Below are 27,335 nucleotides of genomic sequence, written 5' to 3'. Positions count from 1 at the left end.
GCATAAGGTTAGATCTTCATATATATTACACAGAACTTCAAACTTGAAATAATATTACAGTAATCCCTTGTTATTTATGGGAGTTACATTCCCAGAAATGGCATGAACATGGAAACCGGAAAAGCAAAGCTTGGTATTCACATTAAAACAAAGGTTACATTCAAGAGAAATTTAAGACTGGAAAAAAAAAAAAAAAAAAAAAAAAACTATTTATAGTAAAATATGTATGTATGTATGGTTTTTAATGAAAACAGAAAAACTTTTTAAAATCAAGTGTGATATTTCTTTGAAATGACAAACAATCTAATGTAAAATTAATCAACTAATCAAGGGCCTGGTATATACAGGAATGAAAGTACTTTTGATGGGTGTTTTTCTTTCAAGGTCTTTGTGGATTTCTTTATACAGTGCAAAGAAGCAATTCAGTTTGCTTTTAAATTTGGCACCCCTGCTGTCTGAAACTTTCATTTCATATTTTAAAAAGTGATTGTAAATAAAAAATCCTAATAGCAAAGCATTACTGTATAGTGTAAATAAATATCAATACAGGACACATTTTACTTATTTATACAACTGTTCTAAAAGTCTTCTAAATCTGCAATTTTATCTTATTCATTGTTAGCAAAGTTTATTTTTCAATAATATATCTGAACAAAGCATAATGTCATGAAATGGAACAAGTTCTATTCTAAATAAATAAATAAAATTATAATAATTTATTTTCCTTTCATCATGACACCATGTTTAGCACCTATTTATTAAGAACATTAAGAAAAATTTAGATAATATCATCTATTTTCCATTCTTCTTACTGGATGTCTTACCAATGAAGTGATTCACTGTCTAGATTCACTCTAGATGCAAGGTTAATCACATCACACCTTTAAATCATTCCGTTTCACATTCATCACCCTTTCATGTACAAGAATTTTGTGCACTAACTACTATCCCTGAAAAAAATTACTCCCTCAGAAAACTTCCCCCTTCCCTTTTTTCAATCCTTTGCTAAATCTCTCTGGTATCCATTTGGTAACCATCTGTAAACAATATACAAGTCTAATTCATATCACTCTTCCCTCCCTTACTAACCAAACTTTGCAGAATTCATTCTCTCCCTCTATTCTCATCTCTAACATTTCAATGGGTTAATACAATATTTTTTTAACTGGTGCATGCTTTTTTTCATATGAGAAGGATACAGAAAGGAAAATATTCCACATTCCCTTGAAATCAAGATAACTAGATCTGACACAGCTGCTCAGAAATGTTGTAGGATCAAGGCTGTATATGAAGAAATCACAGTTTCTCAGTTGGATAATATCCTCATACTTCGGCAGTCTTGTTGGACATTCACTACTTCTACAACTTATCTCTAAAAATTCCCTGTCCCACAGTCTCAGATTCCTTGTATCCTCCATCATTTCAGTATAGTTCTGCTCACTCAAATCTTTATGCTTCTACAGAATGACATAATGACATGTGGTGAGGATCCTATCTCTTCGAATATTGTCGTAAATATTCATGGCTGCAAATGTGTGTGTGTGCGCTCATGGGGCCAGTTTGCTTGTTTTGAGGGATGAAAAACCTGAATTTTTGGGTATAAAACCCCTCTACCTCTGTATGAGACTGGCTAACTCACCTTTAGTCAAAAGAGAACAGATAAAGGTTTCTCACGTCATGAATGGGAATCAAATGAATGGGGGAAACCCAGGTCTTTATGACCAAAGGGATTTGTCTATACCGACTGAGCAATGGAGGCTCTTATATTTGCAAGGATTAAGATGTTTTGTGGAGGATTATAAGAATCATAATCAGCAGATATTCAGGGTAGGTCATAATGACAAAGGAAACAAACATTCACAGGTCGTTATATTCTTAAAGAATCAGCCCATCATCCATGTCAAAAAACAGGAATTATAAAATGCCTCATCAGAAGAGCCAAAACTAATTGTTCTACTTTTGATTATCTACAGAAAGAACTTTCTACTATTCAACAACACATGAAACTCAATGGCTTTTCTGAAAAAAGTACTCATCGTCTTCTCAATTCTTATAATCCTCCACAAAACAACAAAGTTTCAATACGTCGAGTGCCTATTCCTTATATCTCTGGTATTTCAGAACCTATCGCAAGAATTTTAAAGAAATATGATTTAACAACTATGTATTCACCTATTAACAAATTGTCTTCTCATTTTCCTTCTCCTAAAGACAAACGCTCAACTTTATTTCTTCCTGGAGTTTATCAAATTCCGTACAACTGTGATCTCTCTTATTTTGGACAAACTGGACGTTCTCTTGAAAAAAGAATCCAAGAACATCAATCATCCATTCTTCACAACAAACCTGAAAAGTCTGGATTGGCTTAACACGGGATTGAAACTGACCACAGCATCCTTTGGTCCAGGACTCGCCTCTTACATAGATCCCGTTATAGGTTCGAACGTTTGTTCAAGGAAAGCGTGGAGGCCTTGCTCCATCGTCCCAACCTGAATCGTAATGACTGTATATCTATATCAAAAATCTGGGAAAGTCTAATCAAGATTACTCATTAATTAATTTTTTTTTTTTTTTAAATAGCAAATTCAATCATGTTTCTACTTCAAAATATTCCATTTCATACTTAGTGATATAACATCACGCAGCATGTTCTAATTTTAACGATCTATTGTTAGTATTCTAGCTTGTATTTTTTTGAACTGTTCTTGTAATACCACTGATGATGGTCTGCTATTTCCAGACCAAAATATTTGGTTAAATAAATATCTTTCTTGTGATTACGTGATTATATCATTCAAAAATTAATGCTACAAAGAAAATGAACAAATGGACTTTCTAAATAATTTTTAAAATGTTTAGCTTGGTATTTACACTCTAAAACAATGTTTATTTTATATTTTATGGGATTTTTTTAATGTATTTAACTCAATAACATGTACTTTAGATTAACTGTGTTTTTCAATTATCCAGCAATTACCACATATAACAAAGGTTTTACACTATTATAAGTGCTGATTTTTCAGATGTAGAACAGTGCATGCTGAAGAGTGTAGTGTCAGAGCAGACGTCCCCTACTTGGGTGGAGAATTTGTTCTATACTACTTGTGGGTCGTGCTGTGACTATTGTAATATATGGTATTCAGCACTTGCAAAATGATTTAACTAGGATCTAAATTTGCACAAACCTAAATTGCTGTCAGTTTAATGTTAGTAAGTGTAAAATTATGCACTTTGGTGCAACAAGAATTCCAGTAGCATATTATATTAGTGGGATTAGGCTACAAGAAACTGAGGAGGCAAGGGATCTTGGCATATTGGTGGATAGGAAATTGAAGTTCAAAGGTCCCATAGGAAAAGTTCCAAATTCAACTCAGAGGATAATTGTGATGTTGAAGTGAATCTTGACGTGTAAGGATAAGGAAGTCATGTTGTCTCTACAAGGCTTTGATAAGACCATTGGTCTCCCCGATTTCAAGGGGCTAAAGAAGCTGTAGAAAGGGTGCAAAGAAGAACTACACAGATTATAGGATTTAGATTATGTGAATTACAGACTCTGGTTAACAGGAGAAAGAGGGTGACATGATAGAGGTTTATCAATTTTTGAATGGGTGTTATAGGATATCAACTGATGAAATTTTTCATTACATGGAAGGTAGGGAGAGAACACAGGGGCATCCATGGAAGTTAAGTTTGTTCACAGTCAAGAAACGGGTAAGAGCTGGGTTTTACTCTCACACAGCAGTGAAAGAGTGGAATAGTTTGACTTTAGGGATAGTGAGTGCATCTAGTGTGAATGAATTTAAGGGAAGATATAACAGCTGGTTTGGGTGATTTACAGCCTCCCTCATTGAGTCCTTGACTCCCTGGAGGTCTCAGTAATATTATATTTTCTCTTTACCAGAAGTCATCCTTCACAAGAAGATATATGCATACATCTTCATATCATCATCTTTCGCAAAAAATAAGTGTTATTAAAAGACTTGTACACAAAACCTGCACAATTTATTCTACAGAGTTTCTTCTATTAGAAGAATTAAATGAAATAAAACTTATTTCTTATTTGTTGTTGAGCCTATACACCACAATGGGTTGGTTGATCAACCTATAGTACATTAGTACTGTCTGCTACTATTAAAATCAAAGAACATCAAGTTTATATGAGATTTTTGGATTCTGAAGGGCCAGGCCTTACTTCTCATGCCACTGCCACTAGACAAGATTTCACTGGAACAATACATTTGTGGATATTTGGTGAGGATGGAAGGAGGGTGTGTGCAAAGTGTGACCTGAACAAGGAATTGATGAATGCAAATATGAAATAAATGACAGAAAGTGTTAGTAGCGAAATGAGTGCACGTTTGAAAGAGAGGGATGGCGAGGAAGAAAGGCGAAAAAATGTTAAAAAACTGGTAAAAAAGAAAAAGAGCGATTTGAAAACCGATAACGGATGTTAAAAGGGATGAAAGTGAGGTGAGAGTGGCGGAAGGAAACAAAATTGAGAGAACGAATGAAACTAGAAATGGCGTGAAGCAGAAATCGAAAGTAAAAAAAATTGAAAGAATCGATGATAGCGAAAAAAGAATGAATGACAACGAAAGTTCGACACATGTTGGACTGAAAGTACAGAAACAAAGAAAGATGAATGAGTGTGAAAATGGGAAGAACGATAGCGAAAGTTGGATGCACGTTAGACCGAAACTACGGAAACAAAGAAGGATGAATGAGAGTGAAAGTGAGAAGAGGAGGGGGAGAGTTAGAAAGTTAAAAATATTGAATGATAGAGAGAATGTGTTGCAAGATTAGGAAGTTGAAATGGATTGGATGAGGCAAGAAATGAAATTAAGAAAATTCGGGTAAAAACTATTAAAATAAATAATGATGGCATGAAAGAGTTAACGAAAGATGAGTGAGTGGCGTTGTATGGCAATTCCATTATTAAAGATATGCTGGAGGATAAAATGCACAAGGTATGTTTTCAAGGCGCTAAAATGAGTAGAGTGATTGAGGCATTAGATATGAGGCAGGAGCGAGCAAAAGAGTTAATAGTATTAATAGGTACGAATGATTTGAGAGAGAACAAAGAGCGTGTCAGAATGGATATCAGGAGGCTGCTTAGAAGGATAAAAGAGAATAGTGTGACAGGAAGGGTAGTTAGCATTTGCCTAGGTATGACTGTGGTGAAATGCGGCAGAGAGCAAGGATTATGAATGATATGCTGGCTGAAATGTGTGAGGAGACGGGAGAACAGTTTGTTAATGTGTGGAATGAGTTTCACGGACGAAGGGAGCTGTATGGGAGTGATGGACTGCATTTGAGTGGTTATGGCGTGAGTCGCTTGGAGAGACTGCTACTGGAACGTAGAGAAGTGAACAGAGAGAATGAATCAGATCGAGTGGGAAGTGATGTGGAAGAGGTGGTTCTGAATGGGGAAGTAAGTGGTATGAGTATAGAAAATGAGAGAATGGGTGTGAAGAGGAGAAGGGAAACGGGGAGATTCAGGGTAGACAGGGGTACACAGCATGAGAAAGGTGAATGCTCCAAGAGGAGGTGATCATGTGTAGGTAGGAAAGGAATGAGATGACCTGGGATAAAGAGGAAACAGTTGGAATTGAAAAGGGTTTTAAAATGAATAAGCAGAAATCGAAACGGCACCAGTCGAGCATGGAGAGATCACATTGAGTGAGTGGTATCAGTGGAACTAGCTGTAGATCCAGAAATGAGCTGTTGTGTTTGTATACAAATGCTAGAAGTATAAGAAACAAGGCAGATGAAATGGTTGCACTAATTGTGTCTGTTCACCCAAAAATTGTCGGAATAAGTGAGACATGGTTGGAAGAGGATGACATCCTGACAGGAATAGAGATGGAAGGGTATGATGTGTTTCGTGAGGACAGAAGGGGTAAAAAGGAAGGGGGGGAGTGCTATTGACTATTGATGGTAGAGAATGAGGTATGTCCATATAAAGTAGAGATGTAAGAGGGAAATAGTGCCAGTGGTTTTGAGGCAGTATGGTGTGAGCAGAGCCGGATTTACGTATAAGCTAAAAAAGCTACAGCTAAAGGCCTCGCAATCTGCCGGGACCTCAAATAAAAAAACAAAAAAATATAAAAATTGATAAAAAAAATATTCGTAGAAAAATCACTCAAATGAAGTCAGACATATATCACGATGATAATTTCTATATAATTTTAAATATACAAAATATAACATTAAAATAATTTTGGGGCATTGAAAAAGTGATTGAGATATTTTGTCTTCTTTTTTTTTTTTTTTGAGCCTTATTTGTCGTTTTAAAAACTTTAATTATATAATTATTTCTGTGATTTTATAAAACGCATACTTTATTATTTTTTTAATAAAAATTAAAAGACAATATATTTTAATATATTAAAAAGGCGTATATATTTTAAATTTTTCTGAGACCAGCTAATGTAATTTAAAACAGTAGAGGACCTCTGGGTTTTGTATAGCTTAGGGCCTCAGCAAGTCTAAATCCGGCCCTAGGTGTGAGATAGAGGTGAATGGAATCAAATACTTGGTGGGATGTTGTTATAGACCAGGTAATGCAGACGGTGGAGATAATGAAATGTACAATCAAATTAGCCAATAAATAAGAAAAGAGTGATCATTACGGGTGATTTTAATTATGGCAATATAGACTGGAATGATGAGTTAGCAACTGGAAGTAAAGAGAATGAGTTTCTTGAGTTTTTGAGGGATAACTACCTCAGACAGTATGTAACAGAGGGCACACGAGGATTAAGGGTCTTGGATTTGGTCATCTCATCGGAGGATGTAATTATAAATGAGGTGTCAAATCATCCACCAAATGGAGAGAGTGATCATGAGGTGATTACCTGGGTGGTTGCCAGCAGTGCGAGGACCTCTGTGAGAAAAAGGGTATATGTGGAACTGCAAGGGGGGGGGGGTGTGATTATGAAGAGCTCAGGAGACAGCTTGTGGGTGTACAGTGGAATGAGGAGTTAGCTGGAAAAGAGATCAATGCAGCTTGGGGGATTTTTCAAAAACTGTTTAGTAGATGCAATGTCTAAATTTATTCCAAGGTTGAGAAGGTTAAATAAGGTGGGTAGAGATTAAGCATGCGATACAGAGAAAAAGGGCATTGTGGAGGCAGCATAAGAGAAGTGGAAATAACCAATTCCATGAGGTCTACAAAGACCAAGCCAAGAGGGTGACTTCGTTGGTGAGGGTAGCTAAAGAGAGGTATGAACAGCAGTTGGCTAATGAAGCCAAAAAGAATCCTAAGGAGTTCTTTCAATATGCAGCCAGCAAAAGAAAGAATAATTATGGACGGATGACATTGATTGGAGAAAATGGTATAAAGACAGCTGATGCAGAATGTGTGGTGGAGATACTTAATGAGCAGTTCATACAGATCTTTTAATCTTGTGAATGTGATTTCATGGAGGGATTGAGAGCCTTACTGTAAGTGAGCAAGAGGTGTATGGGGAGTTGAGTAAACTAGATGTTAATAAGGCTGTGGGACTTGATAATATATCACCACGTATTCTGAAAGAATGTGCCAGGGAGTTGACACCTGCCTTGACATATTTTTTTAATACGAGTCTTGCACTCTGTCAAGTTCCTAAGGAGTGGAAGGAGGGCAAGACTGTGCCACTTCATAAAGGAGGTGATCGAGCATCAAACTATAGGCCTATCTGTGTGTCAGGTGTTGTGGTTAAGTTGTTGGAGAAGCTTGTGCATCCACATATTCCAATCCCCTCTTTTGACACATTCTGGCTATTATGCTATTCATTATTACTACTCTTCTGCTCAGCTCGTCATTATCATACCTGGGTAACACACACACTATCTTTCCTCTGCATTTTCTTTTGTACAACTTCAAGCATGAATCTCAGATACTCACCACTCGATTTACACTGCCTCGAGTCATTCATGCCCATCACAATCATCTTATTCTCCCCCCACTTAATTGCCATAGCCACACTTGTTGTTCCTCCAGACAAACACTACTCTGGCATTCTATCTTGCACACCACAGATCATCGAGTGTCCAAACATATACCTCTTATGTTTATGCTCCTTGATTGCTCACCTGCATCCCTCACTCTGTCTCTACTTACCCTTTCACTCTGTGTTCCCCTACTTACCTGCTGTCCTGGCATCACTCTATTCCTGGTTCCAGCACTTCCTTGCATTCTTCTCATTTCCTCTCTCCTACTGTTTCCATTCTCTCCTCTTCTATTGTTTCCATAACTCTCTCTAATTCTCTCTCTTCTACTGTTTCTATTCTCTCTTCTTCTATCATTCTCATAACTCTCTCTCACTCCTACTCTGTTTCACCTTATCTTTCATACTTCTCATCTCATTCCCAAGACATTTCACCTCCTTGTTTCTATTCAAAAATGCCTTGTTTGTTTTATTAAAAGTTTTAAAAAGTTTGAATGGAATTGCCTCAGATGTAGAATAGTACATACTGAATTGTGTTAGAGCAGACATCCCATACTTGGGTGGAGAATTTGTTCTATGCTACTTGTGGGTCGTTCACTAATGCCTTGTACATAAGGGATAGGTATGCGCGTTATTTACAGAAAGAACTGTAATATATAACTTCTTCCTTTCTATCTAATGGTTATAAGAATTGCTTCATTAAGTAGTTTTAATGTCTTCTTCAAATACAGAAGAAATAACATGCATTCCTATTCCTTATGTAAAAGGCATTAGTGAACGTATAGCAAAAGTTTTAAAACCACTGAATATTTTTGTTGCCTTTCGACCGTTTTAGAAAAATCTCCACCTTTCTCACTTCTCCTAAGGACAAGCTTCCACACCTTAATTAACCAGGTGTTTACCAGATTCGGTGCTCTTGTGGATTATCTTATTTCGGACAAACAGGAAGATCTGCCTTTATTCGGCTAGAAGAACACGAATCTTATATTGAATACTTTAAACCTGAAAAGTCTGGACTTGCAGAACATGCCATCTTCACTAGACATAGAATTCATTGGAGAAAGACAAGAGTCCTTCACAAAAGTCAGTACCTCATGGAATGCCTTTATAAAGAAACATGTGAAACTCTACTTCATTCTCCTAACTTAAACAGATCTGACAGCTTACGTCTATCCCCTTTATGGGAGATAGTACTTTATAAATCAGCTAATCTTTCCTAACTTTTTATTGTATACATTTTTTTTTTTTTGTTAGGAAATTTATTGACCTATTTAGTTATCTTACACCAGCTACTTAGGCAGCACTTTTTGGAATCGTCAGTTATTGTTTAATTTGAGCTTAAAATGTACTGAAGGTGCCTGTGACACACAGGCAAAAATTATACTATTAAATAATCTTTGAGTTTTCCGTTATTAATTTTGTATCGATATGTAATCTCAAACCTTAGCTTGTTGGCATCATCTGTACATTTCTTCATGTGTAAAGCCATTGTTCAAAAAATGAAGTAAAGCAATGTTCCCAGAACAGATCCCCATGGCACTTCACTAATGATCTTTCTCTTTTGGGATACAGCTCCTCTATACACAACCTGCTGATATATATCAGACATCCAATCTACTGTACATTTCTAGTGTGTTATCTAATCTCGTCCATTTCAGTTTAGGTACCAGCTTGTCATGTGACATTATCAAAGTGCTTTGAAAAATCCATTTTATGTGAATCTCACTTATTCAGTGAATCTGTCACCTTGTTAGAATACATAAGCAGATTGCTAAAGCACGACCTCCCTCTTACAAATCCATGTAGACCATCATGTTGGCAGGCTAGCATGATGGTAACTATAAAATTCACTCTTGAACTAGAACAACACAAAAAATTAGTGTTCCTTGATATCCTCACCGAAGTGAACAAAGAGGAAAAAAGGTTATCCTTTTCTGTGTACAGAAAACCTACCACAACAGGAAGATTTTTAAATGCTGCTTCACACCACCTTCCATTGCAAAAGCTAGGCATAATTAAAACTTTATGAGAGAGGGCATACAATTAAAAGGATGAAAACTTACGCTACATCAAACAGAAGCTCATACTTAATGGTTTTGACAAGACAATCAGAAAAATTCCTAATACATCTAGTGCAACTTCCTTACTTAAACATGATTTTAAGAATGCAATCACGTTGCTTTACATCAACAACGCCACAAAGTGGCTGCATCATTCCACATGTACAACATAAAAGTGGCTTTTTTATCTTTACAAAAAAAATTTCAAGATTCCTACAATCCAACCCCTCCCCCCCGAAACACACACACACGAAAAAAACCAAGCATCTATGACATTTGTTGCTCTTGTGGAATTTGTTATGTAGGCCATACAGGATGGTCAGGAGAGATCTGCATGTCTGGACATAAGAAAAAAAAAAAAGAAAGAAGAGAGCATAAATCAGGCCTGGCATGGCATTACACACAGCACTACTGGCTATCAAGTACTTTGGCAACAAACAAAAATGTCATTTACTGATTGTAATTGTTTAACAAGAAAATTTAATAAAGCCAAGCAAATGCTTAGGATCCCTATACAATGCAATAAAAATCAAGAATAATTTTACATCTAGTATGGTCCACTTTCATCAAAAATTTAACTGTCACAGACCTAGGATATAACATACATGATACCACAGAACATGATAATAACAACACTACCAGCATTCCAACATGCATACTGTAACAAATTTACCATTTGTACTCCGGTTTATCAACTCTATGTTACAGTTGTGAAGTTATTAAAAACATCTAATATGTGTAATTAATTATTAATAGGTGCTTTTGTTGTGAGAACCTTTTATGTACCAGTCTTCTTCTTCTTGAGTATTCTGCAATTGAGCAGGTTCTTCTTTTAGTAGCAGAAACTTTCCTTCCACTCTCTTCTGTTTCTGAGCCTTCTCTTTCAAGGTTGTGTACCTGTTTCCATTCAGCATGTCATCTAGCATTTTTCCTTACTCTTCCTCTGGGTCTTTTTCCATCTATTTTTCCTTCAATGGCATCTCTGATGATTCCATTCCCTTTCAGAATATGTCTGATCCAGTTTCCCTTGCTTCTTTTTATCCTCCTTAACAGATTTCTTTCTTCTTCTGCTCTTTTTTAAGCCCTCTTCATTAGTTATTTTATCTGTCCATTTGATTTTTTTGATCCTTCTCCAAATCCACATTTCAAAGTTTTCCAAAATCTTAATTTCTTCTTTCTTCAATGTCAAAGTTTCAGCTGCATAGAGGGCAGCACTCCACACATAACATTTTATTAGTCTTTTCTTTAGGTTTCTATCCATTTTACTTCTGAATAAATTCCATTTTCTATTAAAGGCATCTCTTCCCATCGCTATTCTTGCTTTTATGTCACTTTTACATCTTCCATCACTGCTAATTACACTTCATAGATATTTAAATGTCTTTACTTGATTCAATTTTTCCCCATTTATTCTGATATCCATATTTGCCTCTTTCCTTGCTATTTTCATTACCTTTGTTTTTCTGAAGTTAATTTTCATTGCATAATTGATACAGGATTCCAGTAATCTGTTCAACAGGTGTTGTAGTCCTGTTTCAGTATTTGATAATAATGCCTTGTCATCTGCGTATCTTATTGCAAATATCTGTCTACCTCCGATCTTTATTCCTTCTTCCAAATTCTCCAGTTCTTCTTTAAGCATTGCTTCAGAATACATGTTAAACAAAATTGGTGACAGAAAACAGCCTTATCTTACTCCTCGTCCAATGATACCTGGTTCTGTTGTACCATATATGTCTCTCATCATGGCAGTTTGTCCTATATATATATATAGTGAAACCAAGTTCGTATTGCAGGGTGAAAGTGCTTTTTTCGAAACCATAATGCCGTGATTTCATAAAAGTAATAGGCCTACAGATTTAAATTTTAATATTAATAAGAGACAAGGGCCTTTGTTTAATTTTGGTGTTAAGAAATCTCTTATTGAAGGCGTTTGTGATGCAACACATAGTGATTCATCCACCTCCAGCCTACAAAAGCAATCTCCAAGATGTACAAAAGGAGGGGAAACTATCAGCACACAGTAGAAAAAGTCTGCATTCACTCGTAAGTACTTATAATATTATTAATTTTTAGTGATCAGAATGGGATATATCAATGAAAATCTGCACAAATTAATTTGATGTTTAATTAATTATTAATTACTGATTAATGATCAATTATTAATTAATACATTACAAAATAACCAAGGTATCCCGTGAAAATTTCAGGATTTGTGAAGTGTTCCATCATAGGAAAAGTTTGGGATATGCTGGATTATCTTGTTATCGGAATGGATTCTCCTTATGTTGACATGCGCAGAAGTGTCGGAAGGTCTCGTATCTGTGGGCGTACTATACATAAGTTTTTAAGTTATGCACCGCATAACCAAAATACTATTGATTATTACAAAATGATGTTTTCTGAAATGAAATATGATATAAGTGAACAGCAAAAAAGGATTCATGCCAGAAAAAAGTACAATGCAATTTGTGAATTAAAAACTGTTAAGTTTTCAATTCACAAATTGCATTCATGTTTTTTAAAGATCAATAGAAATAAGTAATAAGATATATCTATGCTTTATAGACTTTCAAATAGCATTTGACACAATAAGGCATGAAAAGTTAATAGAAATATTAAAGCACATTCAAACTAAATACAAAAAGACCTCAGAATAATGATAGAATTATACTGGAATCAAAATACACAAATTATAAATGAAATTAATAATGAAAAAAATAGATATCAAAAGAGGGCCGAGACAGGGATATTATATATCCTTGTATATACCTCTCAGTATATACAATGAAACGATAAAAAGAATATGAAGAAATCAAAATGGGAATCAGAATAAATAGCAATAGCATTAACAATGTTAGATTTGCTGATGATTTTGTGTTAATAGCAAAATCAAAAAAAGTTACAAAATATGGTTAGAATACTAATGAAATAAAGTCAGAATTATGACTTATATTGAATAAATCTAAAAGGAATTATATGGTAATAAGCAAAAACAGCAATAAAACACAAATTTAAGAATATCAATGATATTCATTCAAAATGTAAAGACGTGATTATTTAGGAATAATGATTGCAGAAGTAATGGAAATGAAATCTAGAATAGCCAAGTTAAAAGAAGCCGTTTGGAATAATACATTAATTATGCCCTGGAATTATTAAACTAAAATACAAATAATAAAATGCTACATATGGTCCACATTGAATTATGGATGTGAGACATGGACAAATATAAAACCAGTTATATGGTAATAAGCAAAAACAGCAATAAAACACAAATTTAAGAATATCAGTGAGATTCATTCAAAATGTAAAGACTTTAGGAGTAATAATTGCAGAAGATGTAACAGAAGTAATGGAAAGGAAATCTAGAATAGTTAAGTTAAAAGAAGCCATTTGGAATAATAAATTAATTATGACCTCTGGAATAGACCTGTAATATACTCGAATATACCTCTCTCCTTCTTCTATCCACCAAACTCTGCAGTCCACATTCCCTCAGCCGATCCTCATAACTATCATTGTACAGTCCTGAAACCATCTTTGTTATCTGCCTTTGTACCCTTTCCACAGTTAATTTATCCCCTTCAAATCCTGGGAACCAAATCTGAGAACAATAGTCCAAGTGTGGTCTGATCAGGGTCTTATACAAAGGAATGATAACTGTTTTATCTTTAATAACAATATTTTCTTTTATCTTTTTTTTTTTTATGTTGCTCCCACCCTCAAAAGGTTATTCGCAAACCTAGAGTACAAACTTAAGTTTCTGTAGTTTAGCAGTTCTGTGAAAAGTTTTTGGTATTACTAGTGGTATTTTTCGTATTCAGTATTACTAGATCTGAGAACCAGATACAGACTACCTTGATCTTCAATTTCAGTAGAAAAATTTTCTTTATACTTTCTTGCTGATTGGTCAATAACTTTTGCAACACAGATGTTATTTCGTTCAGCTTTGAGAACAGAGGATACGCCACACATTGTTGTAATTGGATTGCAGGCAATTTTTATGACCGGTCATAGACAGCGGTATTCCCTTTCCCGAATGTTGAAAGGTTTCAATGTGTGAAAATTAACGATAATTCATGAATACTTCCATGTTTAAAAATATAGGGCTTGGTCACTAACATTTGCTACACAGATGTTATTTAGACCTTCTGGGTCTGAACTTTTCGACATATTAATGAATGTTATTCTCCTCAGAATATTTCCGCTATAACATATTTATTCATGAAAAATGCTTAGAAAACTAAAACACAAATTCCAGGAGAACTTCTCGTGGAACACACTTTGGGAAACTGTGGGGTAATCAATCCATATTGTGGGATGAGTTGCTTATTATTACACGGTGGAAAATTAACTTCTCTTTTATGATCATTGTAGTTTATAAAGTGGTAACGATTATACTTGTATAACAGTTGAAAAATTTTACCTATAAAGCACGTGATTTCACGTGTTGTTGACCAATTCGTTCATTGCCATCGTACACAATGAACAGTGTGTTGCAGCACATTCTGGAGTAACATGATAACGTGTAAGCAGTGAGTGTTCATGAAGTTTAATTTTGCATGTGAGCAAGTGTTTGTCATTTTATTATCGAAAGTCTAAATTTTGCTAATTGTTATTTTAAAGATTTAATTTGGCCCAATGGAGGAAAAAGAGCTTTTTTTTTTCTCCATTGAAAATTGCAATTTTAGATCGCTTAGTAAAAGGAGAGGGTTCTACGACAATTGGTAAACATTTTAATTTAGGCGAATCTACTATAAGAGCAATTAAAAAGAATGAAGTTGCAATAAGAAAATTTGTCATTTCTGGCACAAAACTAAGTGCCAAATTATCATTGTACTCAAGAGATGCTTTATTAGAAAACACAGAACTAGCGCACGTAATTTGGATTGAAGAATTAACTCAAAGAAGAATTCCTATAAGTGGTTATTTAATATAAAAAGCTCTTCGGTTTTATGAACAGATGAAGCAATTAGAGCCGTCTACTTCTGCTTCCCAGGCTGATAAAGAATTTTCGGCTAGCAAGACGGTGAATATTGTCTCGATCAAGTGTTTAAAGCTGACTAAACAGGATTGTTTTGGAAGAAAATGCCTAGTCGAACTTACATCGCAAAGTTTGAGAAAAAAGCAAGTGGGTTTAAAGAAAGCAAAGATTGAGTAACATTGTTACTTTGTAGCAATGCATCAGGAGATCGAATGTTGAAACCCTTCTTAGTAAATCGATTTCTAAGACCACGTGCTCTAAAAGGCAAAGATCTAAAACAGCTGCCAGTACATCTGATGATTAATACAAAGGTCTGGGTAACAACTGCTGTATTTACTGAATGGTTCAATAATTGCTTTGTACCAGAAGTGGGAATATATATGAAGCAAAAAGCTCTTGATTTTAAAGTTTTATTAATTGTTGACAATGCACCAAGAAATAAGCATTAAGAACATCCAAATGTGCAGGTAGTGTTTTTTCCACCCAACACAAAAAGCCTTATTCAGTCATTAGATTAAGGCATAATTGCTACTTTTAAAAAATATCATGTTAAGCACACTTTTCAATTTATATTGGATAAACTAGAAAACAAATCATTAACAGTAACTGACATTTGGAAAAAATTTTCTATTTTGGACTGCTTAAATCATGTTGCATCTGCTATTGCTGAAATAAGATCACAAACTTTAAATGCCTGTTAGAAAGCAGCTTGGCCTGGATGTGTTGAAAGCAGTGCAACAATGCAAACATTTACATTATCAGCTGAAATCATTACTTTGGCATATGAAATTGGTGGAGAAGGTTTGAATACATTTAGCCAAAATGATGTAGATGAATTGCTTGTGGATAATGCCTTAAGTGAAGATGATATTATTGGATATTGATTAACTTTAGATATCGTCGAAGATACAGAAAACGATAGTAAAGCGGAAGAAAAAACTGTCCCCCTCATTGCAAATATAATCCCATGGCAGAACATATTGCAAGGGAAAGATGTTAGCAGTGCTTGGGATAAAATCAGCGGGTATCTGAGGAAAGCAATATCAGATTGTGTCCCCATGGTTAGGAGGTCAAACAAGGCAGGCATTAGATGGATGAGCAGAAGTATCAAGCTTGAACTGCAAAAAAAGAAAATGTTATGGAGAATTTACAAGGAGAAGGGCGATCAGGACACCCATGAGCAGTACAAGGCTCAAGCTAGGAAGGTTACCAGCATAGTAAGAAAAGCTAAATCAGATTATGAGAGGACCTTAGCCAAAGATATCAAGGGTAATCCCAAAGAGTTCTTCCGCTATGTGGCAAGTAAGAGGAAGAATGACTTCGGAAGGATAACTTTAGTGGGTGATGATGGTATTGAGGTGACAAAATCAGATGTAATAGTCGAGTTACTGAGTGATCACTTTTCAAAAGTCTATCACCCAAGTGAGGATATCTCTATACCTATAGCAATACCTAATGTGAGAATTGAAGCTAAAGAATCAGAGGTATTAAATATATTGCAAAACTTAAATGCAAACACTGCGGTAGGCTTAGATGGAATATCAGCTCAGGTGTTGCGTGAATGTGCAAATGAATTGTCAGCCCCTCTTACCTGGATATTTAATTTAAGTTTGAACTCTGGTATGGTCCCTAGGGAGTGGAAGTTAGGCAAAGTGGTTCCTTGGCATAAGGGTGGCTCTAAAACTGCGGTATTGAATTACAGACCAATCACCATCTCAGGAGTAGTGGTAAAAGTATTGGAAAAGTTGGTTAAAGACAAAATTCAAGAATGGGTGGATCAGGATATGATACTTTATAGAGGCCAACATGGTTTTGTTAAAGGTAGATCCTGCCTTAGCAATCTATTAACTATTCATAATAGAATAACATCTGAGTTGGACAAAGGAACTGGCTACACAGTGGTACTTCTGGATTTTGCTAAGGCTTTTGACAGGATACCCCATAGAACACTGTTACGCAAATTGGAGCAGATGGGAATGGATATTAAATTGGTGATATGGATAGGAGAATGGCTCAGGGAGAGATACCATAAGGTGGTGTATGGAGGAGCCAAGTCCAGAATGAGGCAGGTGACCAGTGGTGTGCCTCAGGGCTCTGTGCTTGGGCCAATGTTGTTTAATTTGTATATAAATGATATACGAAACGGCTTAAAGGGAGATATTCAGTTGTTTGCTGATGATGCAAAGTTGTGTAGTGCAATAAAAAATCAAGCTGATGTTGAAAGTTTGCAGGAGGATTTAAATAAGCTGGTAAAATGGGCAAAAGAAAATGGATGTCAGTTCAATGTGGAAAAGTGTAAAGTCATGCATTTTGGGATTAAAAGATTACCAGCTGTGTACTACATCGATGGAAAGGTACTCCAAGAGATTGATGAGGCTAGGGACTTAGGGGTATTGGTAGATAGGGAGATGAAGTTCAGAGGACACATTGCTAAGGTGTCCAAGATTGCACATAGGATTACTTGGTTGTTGAGGAACACACTGACATCCAGAGATAAAGAGGTTATTATTCCCCTTTATAAAGCATTGATACTTCCACATTCGGATTACTGTGCTCAGGTCTGGTCACCTGGATTCCTTGGAGATGAGGAGGCTGTGGAGAGGGTTCAGAGAAGAGTGACCAAGTTGGTGAGTGATATAAAAAATGCTCCCTACATTGATAGATTGAGAGCTTGTGGATTGCAGAGATTGGTTGATAGGCGAAGAAGAGGGGATATGATAGAAACATTCAAATTACTAAAAGGTTTTTATAGGATTGATGCAGGGGAAATGTTTCAGCTGTGTGATAGTGATGGAAGAACAAGAGGTCATCTCTGGAAATTAAAGAAGAGTGTGGTTAACAAAGGTGTCAGAACAAGGTTTTTTGCCTGGAGGGTGGTGAATGAGTGGAATTCATTGCCTGACTTAGTTTTGAGCTCTTCGTCTGTAAATGAATTCAAGAAGAGATATGATAGATATTGTTTTGCTAGTTTGGGTCTCCCGCGATGAGTCTACTGACTCCATGGAGATACCCGTAATAATAATAATAATAATAATAATAATAATTCGAGAAGGTCTTGAACTGTGCAATAAATTGGAAAATCATTTTCTTCTTAATGACAAATTCTGATCGAGCCTTTAAATTCCAACGTGAGCTGAAGAACTGTATGTCTGGATATTGTGAGCTGTATCAAAAATTAGTGAAATCATCATCGCAAAGTTTAATCACTGATTAAATTGTCAGAAGAAAAAATCAGCATAGAACAAGGTTGAAGCTAATTATGTATGTGAAGAAACAATGCCTTTATCATAAAGATCTGATGCATTGACCATCTCTTCTGGTGACAAAAGTCATTTTGCATCAATTTGCAATGTTGCAGAATATTGTCTAATAGCGATGATAATTCTGATGACAAAATGTAAAAAAAAAAAAAAAAACTTACTTTTCAATAAAATTAAGCGGATAAAGGTTTAAAACAAACTTAGAATTCTTATTTTCATAAACGTTTTTTATGCGATTTTAGATTAATTTTAATTCATTGCTTCGGTTTTATGCAGTTTTAGAAAATTATGGAACGTATCCCTAATTTTTCAAAGTAAGTTAGGTCTTTTTTGTGCGAATTTTTATATGCGGTTTTCTGTGGAACGTATTTACTGCATAAAAAGAGACCCAACTGAATTATTATTATTCAGGCCTCCATGGAGTCCAAAGACTCATATATAGAGAGAGAGAGAGGTCCTTCCTAGGCAACACAAAGTCTATCAAGATTTCATCGTGGGAGATCCCTCCTAGGAAATAGAAAGTCTATCATACCACCCATTAAACTCATTGACTATTCTCGCTCTCACCACTCTATCAGGCAATACATTCCATGGTTCAATCACACTCCATGCAAAGAAACCACTCCTCAACATCTTGATCCTTTCGTAACTTCCAGGGATGGCCAGTTGTCATCAATCCTTCCTGCTGTTCGGCCAAGCGAAAGAACTCCCCAGTGTCAATCCTGTAACCACCTCTCAACAGTTTAAAAGTCTCAATCATATCACCTCTCCTTTTTCTATCCACCACCAAACTCTGCAGTCCACACTACTTCAGCCGATCCTCATAATTAACATTCTACAGTCCTGAAATCATCTTTGTTATCCGCCTTTGTACACTTCCCACAGCCTAAGTCCTTCCTCATTCAAATGCAAGCGGTCTCTTGCATACAATTCCTCTATATCCTGAAATGCCCTCCAAGCATCCACATATTACAATCCTCTCTTCTGATACATTCTAGCTATTATGTTATTAAATATTACTGCTCTTCTGCTCAGCTCGTCACTATCATACCTAGGCAACAAGCACACTATCTTTCCTCTCTGCATCTTCTTTCGTACAACCTCAAGCAAGAATCTCATATCCCTCACTGCCTAATTTACATTACCTCTCAAGTCATTTGTTCCTATCATCACAGTCATCTCATCCACCCTTTCTCCACTCTTAATTGCTATAGCCAAACTTTCTATTGTTCCTCCAGGCAAACACTCCTCAAGCATCCTACCTTGAACACCACGGATCACTGAGTATCCATACATTACACCTCTCACCACCCTGTTTCACGAATGCTCACATGCATCCCTCACTCTCTCGCCTCTAACACTTTCTCTCTGTGTTCCCCTACTTACCTGCCTTCCTGACATCACTTTATCCGTGGTTCCAGTGCTCCCTCGCATTCTTCTCATTTCCTCTCTTCCACTGTTCCTATTCTCCCTTCTTCTATCATTCCAATATCTTTCTCTCTCTCTCATTCCCTCTCTTCTACTGTTCCTGTTCTCTCCTCTTCTATCATTCCCATAACTCTCTCTCATTCCCTCTCTTCTATTGTTCTTATTCTCTCCTCTTCTACCATTCTCATATCTCTCACATTCCTTCTCTGCTATTGTACCTATTCTCTCTTCTTCTATCATTCCCATAACTCCCTCTCATTCCCCCTCTTCTACTGTTCCTATTCTCTCCTGCTCTATCATTCCCATAACTATCTCTCACTCCTACTCTGATTCGTCTTGCACTCGTCTCTTCCATTCGTCTAATCACATATTTCACACTTCTCGTCTCATTCTCTAGACATTCCACTTGCCCTTTCAGCTCATCTCTCTCTCTCTCTCTGCAAGTCAGCCACTCTTATTTGCCATTCATCCTCCCAATTGAGACCATCTCCAAAAACTTCACAACCCTTCAACCTCTCCATACGCCCCACTCTCATTACTTTATTCGTATTTCTCTCGCCCTCTATCATACCACTCATCTCTCTATGCAGAGAATCTCCCCCCCCCCCCCCCGATTCAACGAGGTGCCTTATAGACATATCTAACTTACCAAGTTCTCCCCCTCTCCCCCATCGCCTGCATTTTGGCATATATGTATTTCCCCTTCTCTCACTTGCCACATACAACTGCCGGAATGCATACATTCCACAAGTCCTGCATGCTACTGTTGGATCCTAATTCTTCTCAATCTATACTTTGGATCCGACATTTAGTTATTACGATGTTCTTAACCTAAAAAATAGTTGCTAGTTGATTTCTAATACAAATATAGAGAAAATTTATATTTATAGACTGCACCACTCTATATCTGGATTAGTTCAAGAATTGAAGATAAATCAACCCTCAACTATTACTCCTTAAAATATATACTGGCCGAGTATATTTAACTTACTTAATTCACCCACTTTGGTTCGAATATTTTATGAATGGTGCAGTAAAAGAGATTCAGGCAAAATACAACTTTTGATTAACAAAAACAAACATTTAATTTTAGAATCATAAATTTTACACTTAAATTCAAATCAGTAATTAAGATATCACAAACATTTTAACTTCTGATAAATTCAATCATACAACTCAGACAATGATAAATCTGTTATCTCTAAAATACAGTCTTCTCACAGTTCTTCAAGTTCTAAATACAATAAAATCGCAGTAACACCACTTTACAAGCAAACACCTTTAAATTTACACTTCAGCTAATTTCCGAAATAGTTACTGTTAGTATAGGGAAATTCCAGGATGAAACTCACACACTTCTCTGTATACGAATATTAATCCACGCGTATTAATAGCTGGAATAATCTTACCGATAATCTTCTATCTTCATCTACTTATACATTTACACCTTTTACAACTGTAAACACTTTAAACAGTAAATGGCACTCATTAAAATAATTCCTCTAAGAAATAACTGAATTAATCATCCGTCACAATACACATAAACAAACGTTGTTGCATAAAGTATTACTGATCACTCATGAAATAAGGCAATACACAATAATTCCTTGCACAGTTGTTCGTTCCTCCGGCATTCAATTAATTCTTTAGGCACTATAATTCTAAGCACAGCTAATGGTAAACTTCAATTTTTACAGCCTCTACTATTCTAGTAACTCCATGCTTTATTTCAAGATTCTGTGTCCTTGACAGGTCAGCCCTGAAATTAAATCTCAACTCAAGTAATCGCTAGTCTATTCGTAATCACTTAGCTATCTTCCGTAGCTTTATTTGTTATTCCGAAACTTATAAGTTAACCGGTTCTCGACTAGTAGACTTTATTTAGCTGCTTGAGTGACTTGCCGACTCGCTATTATTGCACTGTGATTTTCGAATGCCGAATGCTCCGATTCCAACCTAATGCCAATCTCTCTCTTTTCCAGCGTTCCTCGCTTTTTATATCAGTTTTTCGTGCCTAAATTCTTCTCGTGATCTCTTTAACTAATTCCTTTTTAGTAAACTCTCAGCTTTCTCCCCACGTTCTGTTCCAAAAACGTGCTCGTTCACTTACATACGTTTCCATGACAACCAAACAAAATATAATAAAATTGAGGTATTGCATAACGTTAAACTTTACAAACAGGAATAAATAGAGAATATTTACATTTCAAAATAATGCGCAGTTAAATTATCAAATACAAGTTCTTATAATATTAACACAGTAATAAATAAAATAGCTTAATAATATTTAATACAGTCTTTTCATTATTAATACATATATCTTGATTAAATAATTAAATATTAAATAAAGTTAAAGGTAGTTATATGAATATTAATTTGTAAAATAAGTTGTTTACATTAAATAATATTTACAAGTCTAGCCTTTGTGATGGAAGATCATGTTGGATTCTGAACCAAATAATAATTACTCTAATCTCTACATAATCAGAATCCAACACTACAAAATCAAATATGATATCAAACAAAATGGAGTTCTTAAATTGGGGAGGATTGGCGATATGCCATTTGCAATTATAACTGCAGCCATTATTCAAAATAGTGTCGAGGAACTATTACAACTAAATACTAAATAAGTATAAGGGAGTATAACTATATAAGTAAAAGTACAAACAAAACATTTAAGTATACTAAATATAAATAAAATGAAACTAAATAATAAAACTTATGTTATCTTTGTTTTCTCTCCCACTGTTATGCATCCGATTCCGACCCCGTCTTCTCAATAACCAAAACACACAATCAACTTGGCCAAGGACATACTACTTAAGAACAAAGAAAAACTAATAGCAAAGTTCCAAGCATTAAAACAATAAGAAAGCAACAGATGATTGGAACACCATATCCAGAGGAACAGCCAATTACAAACCAACAACAACAATAGAAGGAGCAACCAATTACCCACAAGTGAAGTCAGGAACAACCAACAGACAATGGCCAAGTTAACAAATCGAGCTACAACCTTAACCAAGGAGAACTGTCACTGTTGGAAAAAGTCGCAACTACACGATTGTGTCAAGGTCAATTAACAAATTAGATTTCATTTATCATATTCCAAGAGGTATAAGAGACTTCCAATCTGATTTAGCTGACAAAATATGAATGGAAACATTACACATATTAAACTCAAATAAAAAACTAATTTGCAACTTAGCCAAAGCAGAAAAACTGGCCGTCAAATCCTTAAAAAATAAAGGCATTGTAATCACAAAAGCAGAGAAAGGCAATGCTACCGTTGCCTCAATCAGACAGTATACCTAACAAAAATGGTTCATTTGGTATCCGAACACAATGTACAAAATGGTGAATTACAATTCCCAAAAAACGCATCAAAAAGAAAACAACAGAATTAAATCAAATCTCTGATCACGTGGCCAGAAGAAACAACCAAATAACTAATACCTCATTATGTCCAAGTTCCCAGAATTTATTGCCTGCCAAAAATACACAAAACAAACACACCACTACGTTCAATAGTTGAAGGAATCAACAGCCCTAATTACCACTTAGCCAAGAAATTAGAGACCACTCTCAAGGAATTGGTAGATCATTATCCCCCACCTCCTACATAAAAAATACACAACATTTTATAAACAAAATTAAAAACATCACATTCAACTAATGAACCAAGATTCATTAGTCAGCTTTGAAATAATTGCCCTTTTTACTAATGTCTCAATCAACAATACTATAATTCTCCTACAGAACATATTTCCACCTGACATCATGGCCCTCTTTGCAAACATACACCACTTAAGGTATTTCGTGTGGCAAAAGAATTTTTACCTACAAAAAGAAGGTATGGCAATGCCCCCCCCCATTATTATTATTATTATTATCCAGGCCTCCATGGAGTCAAATGACTCATCGTGGGAGATCGTTTTTAGGAAACAAAGTTTATCATACCATTCCTTGAACTCATTGACTGTTCCTGCTCTAAGTGCTCTCTCTCAGGCAATGCATTCAATAGTTCAACCACCCTCCATGCAAAGAAACCACTCCTCACCCTCTTGTTCACAGGTTCCTTTCGTAACTTCCAGGGATGGTCCCTTGTCATCACTCCTTCTGACTGTTCGACCAAGCAAAAGAACTCTCCCCCAATGTCTGCCCTGTAACTGCGTCTGAACAGTTTATAAGTCTCGATCATATCACCTCTCCTTCTTCTATCCACCAAACTCTGCAGTCCACATTCCCTCAGTTGATCCTCATAACTGACATTGTACAGTTCTGAAACCAACTTTGTTATCTGCCTATGTACCCTTTCCACAGTTAATTTATCCCCTTTAAATCCTGGGAATCAAACCTGAGAACAATAGTTTAAGTGTGGTTGTGATATCAGAGTCTTATACAACATAATGATTACTCTTATCTCTGCAGGTCAGTATCCTTCTCAGTATTGCAGCAATCCTATGGATTATCTTCACCACCTTTGCAATATGCTCCCTGAATTTCAGTTTTCTATCAATCATCACCCCCAGATCTCTCCTACTTCATACCATCATTGGTTCTCAAACTTCAAGACTTTACATTTTGCTGCATTAAACCAACACCCCCATTCATTTCCAATCTGTCTAGTTTATTCAAATCCTCTTGCAGGGCTGCCACATCTGCACTATTACTGATAACCCTCCTCAGCTTCACATCATCTGCAAACAACTGAATATCCCCTTGCAACCCACTGACAATGTAATTGATATAAATGTTGAACAATACAGGTCCCATTTCTGAGCCTTGTGAAACACCACTTGTAACCTTCTGCTTCTTTGATATTGCCCCACCATATACAACTCTCTGATACCTATCAGACAGCCAATCCCGAATCCAGCTGACTAACCTGACATCTAAACCCATGTTTTTCTCTCTAATTTCTCTCTTATTCCACATGAATTTATTCAATTGACTTCCTACCATACCAGCTTTGTTTATTCTGTTGTCTATTTCCATATTTAATTTGCCATCTTCACTAAAAATCGTGCCTAAGTAGCTGAAATGTTTCACTTGTTCCACAGGTTCTCCATTCACAACACAGTTGACATTTTCAATGCTTCTGCCTATTTTTATCATATTTGTCTTGTTATTGCTGACCATCATACAATATCTATTACAAATGTTATTCAATTTAGTCAGAGAATCTTCCAGACTTGTAGCAGATTTATTTAGAAGTATAACATCATCCGCATAAAGTAAAGAGCTGACATTAACATCTCCAATTTCGATATCATGTTTAATACCACTTTATTTCATAATGTGATCCATACAGATAATGAATAACAGAGGGGATAATGTACATCCTCATCTGGCACCAGATTTAACATTAAACCATCTTCCTGTACTTCCTTCAATTCTAGCTGCTGACTTACAACTCAAATAAAGACAAAGTATTGCTTGATATAATGCACCATTAACACCACATAACTGTAGCATATTGAATAGCTTCTCTCTTAGCACCTTGTCATGTGCCTTTTCCAGATCGACAAAACTTAAATACAGATCTTTGTTATATTCCCATGATTTCTCAACTATTTGTCGTAAAGTGAAGATCTGTTCCAGACAGCCTCTATTTGGCCTGAATCCAGCTTGTTCTTCACCAAGCTTTTCTTCCACAATTCTTCTCAACCGTTTCTCAAGTATACTTGCATAAATCTTACCAGGAACACTCAGTAGGGAAATATCTCTGTAATTCTCACATTCAGTTTTATTTCCCTTTTTTATATATGGGTTCTATGAGAGCTCTACTCCAATCATCGGGAATTCGCCCCTCTGTCCAGGCATTCTGAACTATGCAGTGCAGTCAATGTAAGACTTTTATATCTCTATACTTCAGCATTTCTAGCATTTCTGGTCGAATATCATCTACTACTGCTGCCTTTCCACATTTCAAGCCTTTGATGGCTTTTTCTACTTCAAGCATGGATATGTATTCCTGACTGCATGCCTGGCAGTGCTTTTTACCACTGTGCTGTCATCACTGCTTGTTTCATTTAGCAGTTTTTCAAAGTAATTATTCCATACTTCAAGGATGTCTTTTTCTCCCATTTTCATGTCACCTTTATCATCTCTAATTCCTTTTACAACACTCTTTCCTCCATTCTGAGCTTCTTCAACAACCTGCAGAATATCTTGCCACCCTCTTGATATTTATTTTCTATGTTCTTACCAAAGTCTTCCCATGACTTTTGTTTAGCTAGTTTTACATAGTGTTTAGCTTTCTTATATTTGTCTCTGTATTCTCTAAGAGTACAAGCTGACTTATTTGCCAGAAACTTTTGAAATGCTTTCTTCTTTTCCTTCACTACTTTTTTAGCTTCCTGTGTCCACCATGGAGTTCTGATTTTTCTATCCTTGCAGACAACCTCACTGTTGGATCCTACATCGTCTCACAATACTTTGGATCCGACATGTTAGTCACTACGATGTTCTTAAACAAAAAATAGTTGCTAGTCAATTTCTAATACAAATAATAGAGAAAATGTATATTTATAGACTGCGCCACTCTATATCTGAATTAGTTCAAGAATTGAAGATAAATCAACCCTCAACTATTTCTCCTTAATATATATACTGGCCGAGTATATTTAACTTACTTAATTTACCCACTTTGGTTCGAATATTTTATGAATGGTGCAGTAAAAGAGATTCAGGCAAAATACAACTTTTGATTAACAAAAACAAACATTTAATTTTAGAATCACAAATTATACACTTAAGATCAAATCAGTAATTAAGATATCACAAACATTTCAGCTTCTCTGATAAGTACAATCATACAGACTCAGACAATGGTAAATCTGTTATCTCTAATTCAGTCTTCACACGGTTCCTTTAGTTTCAAGTACAATAAAACTGCAGTAACACCTCTTCACAAGCAAACACTTATAAATTTACACTTTAGCTAATCTCCGCAATAGTTACTGTTAGGATAAGGAAATTCTAGGATAAAACTCTCACACTTCTCTGTACAGGAATATTAATGGTTGGAATAATCTTACCGACAATCTTCTTTCTTCATCAACTTATACGCAAACACTTTTTATAACTGTAAACACCTTAAACATTAAACGGCACTCATTAAAATAATTCTTCTAAGCAATAGCTGAATTAATCATCGGTCACAATACACATAAACAAATGTCATTGCATAAAGTACTACTGATCACTCATGAAATAAGGCAACACACAATAATTCCTTAACTTGAGATTTTATATGTACAGCTGTTCATTCCTCCTGCATTCAAGTTATTCTTTAGGCACTATAATTCTAAACACATCTAACGGTAAACTTCAAGTTCACAGCCTCTACTATTTTCTAGTAACTCCATGCTTTATTTCAAGATTCTGCGTGTCCTTGAAAGGTCGGCCCTGAATTTAAATCTCAACTCAAGTATCGCTTGTCTATTTAGTAGTCATTCAGCTGTCTTCCGTAGCTATAATTGTTATTCTACAACTTATTAGCTAACTGTATCTCAACTAGTAGACTTTAATTAGCTGCTTGAGTGACTTGCCGACTCTCTATTATCGCACTGTGATTCCCGAATGCTCCGATTCCAACCTAATGCCAATCCTCTCTCTCTCTCTCTGTTTCCTTCTCCCCTTTTATTTTCTGCGTTCCTCC

General features: G+C 35.7%; 1 protein-coding gene across 3 annotated transcripts in view; it reads right to left on the bottom strand.

Annotated features, from left to right (window-relative positions):
* Cadps (calcium-dependent secretion activator 1) overlaps positions 1 to 27,335 on the bottom strand; it is a 1,213,340-nt gene that overhangs the window by 314,149 nt on the left and 871,856 nt on the right. The window lies entirely within an intron of this gene.

The sequence above is a fragment of the Typopeltis vanoorti genome, chromosome 1 (genome assembly GCF_054136105.1).
Source record: "Typopeltis vanoorti isolate ZY-2024b chromosome 1, IOZ_Tvanoo_1.0, whole genome shotgun sequence".
Taxonomy (NCBI): domain Eukaryota; kingdom Metazoa; phylum Arthropoda; class Arachnida; order Uropygi; family Thelyphonidae; genus Typopeltis; species Typopeltis vanoorti.
This window is presented reverse-complemented; position numbering and strand designations above follow the sequence as displayed.